Below are 8,939 nucleotides of genomic sequence, written 5' to 3'. Positions count from 1 at the left end.
CATACCAGCTGCAAGATTCTCTCTCTTCTATCAATTCTAGTCTCAAAATCCAGTCATGCTACCAATACCTGCTAAAACACCCCTGGATGGAACAGGCTTGCACAAAGCCTACCTCCCAAGAGGGCTGGAGGGAGTGGAGCTCCCACTTCAGGTGTGAGATGGGGTCGTTCTTCCATCACTGGACGATTTCCCCTCTGCTCCTCAATACCTTCAGCTGTAGCCTGTAATTAAAGCCTCCCGAGAAAGTTACTCCTCCACATTGGGAAGAAAGGCTAGCTTTTTCTTCATGGAAAGTCTCCTCACTTACCCTCCTGCCCACTGGGCTAGGGATGGGGATGTTTTGAAACGAAAGAGTGTAACAAGTGGAGAGGGAAAGAAAGACATGCTATGGCTGAGGGCAAAGCTCCATGGACAGTACTTAGAAGAGGTGGCAATGGCTTTTCTGCCCTTTGAGAGAAACATGTGTCTTCAAAGTGCAGCCTCCCCTTCAGGACCCGACCCCTTTGAAGACGTTCACAAAGACACTAATATTAAGAGGCTATTCTTTTCTCCTCCTCCCACCTTCCTTCTAGAAAATCAGCACTTGTGAATATTACAGGGAAGGAGAGGCAGAACATTCCCTTAATCCCAGTCTGCCTAAACGACCCTGGCAATTTGTGTGAAAACACATCTGTGCCATCTGACCAGGTCAGTTTGAGGATGGATCACCTTTCCATCCTCTCTCTGTGGTTGACAAGTAGTTTTACATGCTGGAGCCTGATTAAGAACAAACCCAAATCCTGTTGTGATCCTTTCACCTCTGGACCCTTTATGTCCCATCTCGGAGTGAGAGGCAGGCAGGACCAGTGTGATTAAAGAAGAGAAAGTTGAATGCACTGTCACACCCAAGGAGAGAGGAAAGCAAAGTGAGGGGCGTGGAGAGAGCCTGCGCCGTGGGCCCAGAGCTCTGAGGCGCCCGGGTCACAGGACTGGGAGAGGCGGCCCCACACACGAGGCAGTGAAGCGCCCTTAACACCAGAGGAACTCCAGGAGGGTCACTTTTCCTGGCCTCCATTTTCCTCTCAGGTAATTTGGCTGGGGGGCAGGGGGGAATTCCTTGATGGGATTGCCTCGGGCAGACCAGGCATTCTTTCAGTTCACTGTTCTCATTTGCAAAGGGGACCCGTATGCAATAGCTGCCTCTAAAATGACAGGAGGCAGGAGGGGCCAAGTCTCAGGAAGCCAAGCTATCCAGGAGGACTCACTAGCAGAAGTGGCCACATCTCTCTCTGGACAAGTGGTTTTCAAACTTGAGAGTTCCCCCAGAGGGCTTACTAATTTAGCACAGACAGCTGGCTCCACCCCCAGAATTGCCTTTCTGTAGAAATGGGGTGGGGCCTGAGAATGAATATTTCTAACAGTTCCCAGGTGATGCTGTGTCTGGGGACCAAGCGAAGAGAGCCACTGCTCTAGTCCCCCTCCCAGTGGGAGGAGCCCTCTGAGACGGGGATCACCTGGGTGGGGCCTCGCCTGTAGGGGGCAACCTACACTGGTTCTGCCTCAGTGTAGAGGAAGGGCTGGGTTAACTGTCAAGTTAACTCCTGATAAAATCCTCCTAATTCATGAAAATCATAGATAAATGCTAAGGCTGCCTAATAGACCCAGGCCTGGGCCTTGAGCTGGGATCCCCGTTAGGCTGCGGTCCCAACCTGGGTGGGGTAGGGCTTTACTATACCCCGAAATAGGCAGCTTTGCCTATGCTGGCTTCCCAAGGGCAGGGACTGTATCTCATTCTCCTTCGTGTCCCCACTTCTAGCCAAATGCTGGCTCAGCATTAGGGCCGAATCAATGTTTCACAAACCAACAAATGAAGGCCTTGACTATTTGTGCAAGAGCTACTGAAAAAGGACAGAAATTGATGGAACAAATTTTGACATGATCAGTCCACAGGGACACTTGACCATTGTTTCTAACAGCAAGAGCATCTTCTGAAGTTGGATGATTCTCCCCTGTGAAACCACACAGGACTATTACAAAGGCTAAATAAAGCATTTTGACCTACAGAGGGCTGCAGGGGCAAAACTGGGCAGCAGGGGGAGCTTTTACCTTTCTTCCTTAAGCTCTTAGCTACAGGCAAGGTCTCCCTTTTCTTCCTCTCCTCCTCTTCCTCCCGCTCCTTCTTCAAAAGAAATCTGTTATATTGCAAGATGACTCAAACTTTTGTTTAAAACAAGGTAAAAATAAATAAGCAATACACAAAAAATCCCCAAGTTAAACAAAAGCCTTCTATTTGTACAGCAATCAGAACAGACAGCCTGCCCAGTCCAGAGGTAGACTGCTCCACCAGATGACACCTGTCCCTTTCAGGAAGCTTCCAGGGGAGTAGAATCGTCCAGGGTAGGAAAGGAATTATGGTGTGTTCTGGTGACACGGAAGGCGCAGCAGAGGCTCTGAGATGGGCCAAAGATGTTTGGGGAGAAAAGAGAGGAGTCTAGGCTAATTGAAAAAGATTCCTCTCCTCTCTCCATCCCTCAGGCCAGGTCAGATTTGGGCAGAGACTCAAAGCAGGGCCTGAGGACAATCACACTGTCAGATCAGTTAGCCCTGTGTGCTCGGGTTTCCACGACCAGCAGATTTCTGTCCAACCTCTAGACGTTCAGAAGATGTGAAAATGGTACCACACTGGTCCACTCTCAGTAGGAGAAGCCTTCTGGTTGGGTCTCTTGTGGGGGGGTGGCCAGGCTTGTACTGCTCCACTCCCACAAAGTGTGTCTGGTGGCCACAGTGATCGTGCCCTGGGGCATGGTCAGCATTGAGGACAAGCTGTGGATGTGGGTCAGAGTACTTGAAGCTATTACAGGGAGATCAACTCACAATGGATCATTGAAGCAACGACTGACATTAGCAACATTTTCTGTCCCCTATACTGGTAACTGGACACAGGATTGAAATCTTAGGCATCATTATATGCTACTTTCCACTAAAGCCGTTCCTCAAGTTTTTGTCACCCCTCCTCTAGTCTTCTGGTGTTACCAGTCTACTTTTAGTGGTGTCATCATTCATGAGGTCATGTAAAAAAGAAACTTTCTTGTTATTTGTACTTTCTTTCTGCCATACACATCCATCCAGCCAAGAAATCCTGATCATTCTGCCTCTTAAATAATCTGTATCTTCTCTCCTGCATGGCCATTAGCTGGATGGCTACTAGCCTTTCCTTCTCTAATTCTGTCCTCAACACTGATTCCAGGTGATCTAAAGATCACATCTGAACATGGAGTTCCCCTGCTTAAAAACCATTGGTAGCTCCCCAGTGCCTATCGATTATGAGGCCGCCCTGCTTTCAAGAATAAGGCGAGGTGTGGATACACAAATGAGTGGATGAAGAGAAACAGACTGAGGAGGAGAACTGGGGGTAAGAGAGGTTTTTTGAATTCCTGTCATATAGGAGACAACCCACTGCCATTCTGCAAGCCCTACCATGCCCTAGAGTTGAATTCCAATCAACACAGGGGAATCAAAACTGTATTTAAAGCCTTTTATTCCACTGTTCATGCCACCCCAACCAGACATACTTCTAATTCCCTTCCGCACTCTCCTTTTAGATTCCGAAAGCACTTGGCACTATATTCCTAAGATTCACCCTAAGGAGAAATGAGGTACCATGTGATCAGCCCCCTGCAGATAGGTGGCCCTTCAGTAGTCATTGGGTGAGTAATTCCAACTGGATTTCCCTTCTAGCCCTGCCCAGCCTCTATATGGAGAAGAGAATGTGATCTCAGAAGTTGAGACATAGTTCCTCTTTTAACACAGGCCCTTCTTTTATACTCACATTAGAAAAATACCTTTTTCTGAACATTCACGCATTGTTTAGCTTCTTATAAAAACTACTGTTTATTGCCCTGACTGGAGTGGTTCATTTGGTTGGGTGTCATCCAGCAGAGTAAAGGGTCACCAGTTTGATTCTCGGTTGGAGCACATGCTTGGGTTGCAGGTTCAGTCCCTGGTTGGGGCTTGTATGAGAGGCAACCGATAGATGTTTTTCCCTCACACTGATGTTTCTCTCCCTCTCTTCTCCTCTCTCTAAAGATAAATAAGTAAAATCTTTTAAAAAACTGCTGTTACTGTCTTTTCATCCTTAATGTTTGCATTTCGGGGCGGTTGGCCCTTGCGCTGCACTTGACAGGAGCTGACAAGTAACCACTTGTGGGTGTCACTGATGCTGCATCTGAAATGTCTCCAGGACGAAGTGAAGAGAAGCTGGCTTTGTGTTTATGCACCCAGGCAACCTCATGTTTACTGTGTCTTTTTGGTCAGCTTCCAACCCAGCAGTACTGCACTTGTTAACACGGGCTTCCACACTGGTTAGTGACGGGCTGGCCTGCCAGTTGTGAGGAGTTGTTAGTTTTAACTTGAGCAATTAGTGTTTCATCTGAGGAAGAGTTTTACAACCGCACATCAGAGTTTCGCCTGACAAAAATTCCTAACGCCCAGTGAGGCCTTGAAACCAAAAGGCGTGGCCATATACCAATCAGACTGTCTGCTCTTCTTCTTGAGAGACTGATAAATATTATGTCTAGCAATCCATGTAAATTTGGTGAGATCCTCTTGTGTGTTTGGCATTGTTTTAGGCTTCAGAAATCCAAAGATAAGTAAGGTTTAGTTTGCCAGGAGCGAGGAGTAGGTGAATGTAATGTAGGGCCAACGTCGGGTTAGAGAAAAGCAGGCAGGAGTAAAGTGATGTGGGAACACAGGGGAGGTGGGGGGCCACCGGGAGGGAGTGTGAAATAGTCGACATTGAGCTGGGGTGTGGGGCAAGGACGCACACTTGACAAAGAGTGGACTTGGCTTGGTATTTCCCCTTCGTTGACTCATGTGCGACGCTCACAAAGCCCCTCGGAACTATTACTTACCCCCGTTTCACAGATGAGAAAGCAGAGGCTTAGGGAGGTTAAGTCACTTGACTAAGGTCACACACCTACTAAGCCAAGGAGCTGGAATTTGAGATACTGCCAGGTACATGGTCAGCTCTCAGTAAACATTAGCTGTTAATATTTTTTTACTATGATGGTCATTAAACCCAAGGCCACTGACTCAGAAGCCCATGCCCTTGGCTATGATGTTATCATGGTGCCAACAGCATGTGAAAGAATGTGTCTGGGACTTACCCTGGGTCACTGGGGGTAGGAGTCATTTTTGGTGACATAGTTCAAGTACTGAGTTATAACTTGGAGCCTTGCCTGCAAAGAAGGCAGTCTTGTCTTTGTGCCCCTTTTATGCTTCTTTCTTTAGGCTGCTCCTCCTGTGTGTTCTCCAATTTTGAAAAATCTATTTCTTTGCAAAGGATCAAACAGTTTAAGTAAGAATCTCAGAATTTGGAGTACAAAAAAAAGGAGATTATTTAGCTCAGCTCTTTGATTTTACAGATGAAAAACTGAGGCTGAACTAACCAAGATTCTTTTTACTTTAAGTGACAGAGTCCAATTTAAAGTGTCTCAGGAAGAAAAGGGAGTTTAGCTTTCGCCAGGAGAATTTACTTTAGAGATTCAAAAAGGTCACTAGTTTATTTTTGTTCTCTGTTTAATCTCAAATCTTTTGTCTCTCCCTTGGAACGTGAAGGCTTCCATTGTTTCTGGTATAGTTGGAATTCTTTATATAGTTGATAGAAGATATGGCCACGGGAAACCCCATGCTACGTCATTCCATGTTAGTGATTTAAGATGAGACAAGATCGCAAGCTCCTTTTTCTAATATATAGAAAGTCAAGGAAAAGCTCTGGTTGGCCAAGCTTGGTCCAATCACTGTAGCCAGGCGGATGTGCTATGATGACGAGCAGGCCCGGGTTTCATGCTATCCCAGTGTAGCATTAGTTGGGAATGGCAGGTATAATGAACATAAGCCCTGCCAGAAGCATATGCATGTTTAGAGAGGAAGGAGGATTGCTCTTAGCACAAGGGCAGTCAGGTAATCGGTCTCCTAAGAGGGTCCCCAGTGATCACCACCTCTTGGTATCTGGGCTTTCATGTAATCCCCTCTCTTTGAAAAGAAATCCCTTCTGACATTATTTTACCGAAGTCTGTGATTCTCTCTCCTCCCTGCTCACTCTGAGGAAGGCAGCTCCCACATTGTAAACTGTCCTGTGGAAAGACTCATGTGGCAGGGAAATGAGAGTTGCATTTGGTCAATAGCCAGCAAGGAACTGAGACCTTCAGTCTAATAGCCCACGAGGAACCGAGTCCTGCCAGTGGCCACTGAATGAACTCAGGGGTGGATCCTTCCCATCCCTGCCTTTGATTGATTACCCAACTCTTTGATTGCAGCCCGGTGAGAGAGCCTGAGCTGGATGATCTAGCTAAGCCATACCCATGTTCTAGACCCAAACTGTGAGATAATAAATGTGCATTGCTTTAAGCTGCCAAGTTTTGGAGTAATTTGATACAGCAGTATAAAACTGGTACAGGGAGGAAGGACATTGAACAGACAGAAAAACACAGATACCCACCACAGAAACTACTAGAACACAAAATACCATCATTGTTCTGGTTTCTGAATGTGCAGACTTTCCTTCTCAGGCTTTTGCTTCCAGCTCTTTCTCTCTGACTGGATTACCCCTTTTGTCTTCATACATTTTCTTTATTCCCATTTTCTTTGTGCTCATAAGAGCCAGCAGACAAGAGCAAGGAACAGGGAAGAGAAATATGTTAAGAAACTAGCAGTCATGAGGGCCTACTATGTGTTAAGCACTTTGCAGGCCACTTTTCATGACTGATCCCATTTGATCACTCTCCCAAACTCTGTGAGGCTGGCTTCATTAGTTCTCTCGTACAGATGAGAAAATTAGGCCTGGAGAGCTGACATAACTTGCTCAAGATCACTTACGTGGGCAGTGGCAGTGCTGAGACACAGCAAAGCCTGTCGTTCTACTGTGGCGCACTGCCTTCCCATGCACAGGTCACCGTTCCTATCCAACTATGAGTCCATTTGTTCCTGCTCGTGGGGCATGGGGCCAGCTCCAGCATCAGGCCTTCACACAGGGACGGCGGACTGGGTTGATTGTTCAGGTTTCGCAGAATTACTGTGTTCTTTTCTTTCTGTGCCAACAGGTAAATTTCTAACCAGACCTGCTGCCAGCTAAACAAACCCCCGAGAAGAAATCCCTTCTTCACTCTCCAAGTCAAATCGCTTCTGTGTTAAACCAAAGGCTGAGCATGCCAGGGAGGACACAGTGCCACCTGCTGCCACAGGTGCCTGTGACAGCCTTTGTTTACTGAGGGGGCTGCCCACCCCAGAGGAGAAGGCCAACTAGGAATTTGGGGGCCCGGAGAGGATGCCCCAAGCCTCCATACCAAGAAGTGGGATACCCTAGTGCTGACCTCTCTACACTGATTGAGACACTCAGCGGAGTGGACAGGCTCTGTTGCAGATGTAACTCCGACTCCTTCACCAACACAGTGTCATAAAGTCTCATCAGCTGGACAAGCAAAACCCGTAACAGAGGCTAGACTGCAGGCCTAGTTTCAGAGACACAGAAAGATAACTTCCCTGAAATGCTATTTGGTGCCGTGGGAGCCGTAGCTGAACTGCCAGAGGGAAGTAAGTGCTTTTAGAGCCTCACGGTGGGCACAGTCCTTGGTCTAAACCTTTGAAGGACTACATTTTGTAAAGGTCAATTGCTTTTTCCCTGAAGAGGGTCCTTCTAATAGGGACTACAGATGTGAAGAATTAATCATTGTAATGTTGAGAAAGTGGCCTGAAAGAAGGGAAATACTACTTGGAACCAGCTTCTCACTGGAGACCTGCCCCCTCCGTGCCTGCATTGCCCGGGCCTGGGGCTGCGGGGATGTGGGGAGCAGATCCCAGCGCTCACGGTCCTGACAGAGTTAAGAATCACATTTGAGCAGAAACCACTAACATGGAAATGTATCACAAATTCTTTTTCCTTCACTTGTATTTTCAAGATTCTTTATTAATTGCCATAAACTTTTTCTCATGACAAACGAATGATGTATTTGCACACACACCTGTAATGAGCACATACCTGGTATATAGCCTAATTTAAAAAAAACAATAATTGGGGAAAAGAATTGCATGTATGAGTTTTGAAGGCAGAACTATCTCATTTCTGGGACAAGCCACCCATTTTCAGTTTCACCTTCACTTTGAGAATTTCTCCCAGGCTGGTCTTCAGTCCCAACTGCCCCTGAATTCCAAGCGTTTCCGTCCCTGCTCCTTGGGCTGTTCTGCTGCCTCCTACCAGATTCTCCTCTGCTGGGACTATGACCTGCTGATGCTGCATCTGGCCCCCTTGGAATGGATCAGACACATTTTTGCTTGGCTCCTGCTGTGTTCTTGTAAGGCTCATCCTACTCTGAGAGTTGTTAATAATGAACTCCCTTGTTGAGCACTTAGATATATGCTGGGCTTGTGCTAAGCTCTTTACAGGCATCATCTTCATTAATCCTCACAAGAAGCTTGTCCTTCTTGTCATCCCTGCTTTACCAATGAGGACACACCGAGGAACAGAGAGGGTAAATAATACACACAAGGTCACAAATTCAGTAACGGTGCTGGAATCTGAACCCAGTCAACTTGGCTCCAGAGGCTGTGTTCTTCACCATGTTGCTACAGGTTGACTCCAGACCTTAGCCCAGGTCCCGAGGTGACCTCTGGGTCAGGTGCAGCGGTAACATGAAATAAGGATAGTCAGCAGTCTATTCAAGAATCATGTGTTGAACTTCTAAGGCTAACTTGCAAACCTGGGGTATAGGTTTGATGTAGGGATAAAGCATGCTAATCTTTTACTGAATGACTGGGAGGGGAGTCCTTTGGTGTGCAAAAGTAGTAGATCTGACCTGAGGCAGAACAGTGGGGTGTCTGTGTCTCATAGTCCAGCCTTTCTTGAACCCTGTTTTGTTCTTTTTTCAACTCACCAAGCTTTCCCTTCTCCTCTACCCAGGACGGTC

Source organism: Artibeus jamaicensis, unplaced genomic scaffold, assembly GCF_021234435.1.
Source record: "Artibeus jamaicensis isolate MK-2021 breed Jamaican fruit bat unplaced genomic scaffold, CSHL_Jam_final contig_3175, whole genome shotgun sequence".
Lineage (NCBI taxonomy): Eukaryota > Metazoa > Chordata > Mammalia > Chiroptera > Phyllostomidae > Artibeus > Artibeus jamaicensis.
This window is presented reverse-complemented; position numbering follows the sequence as displayed.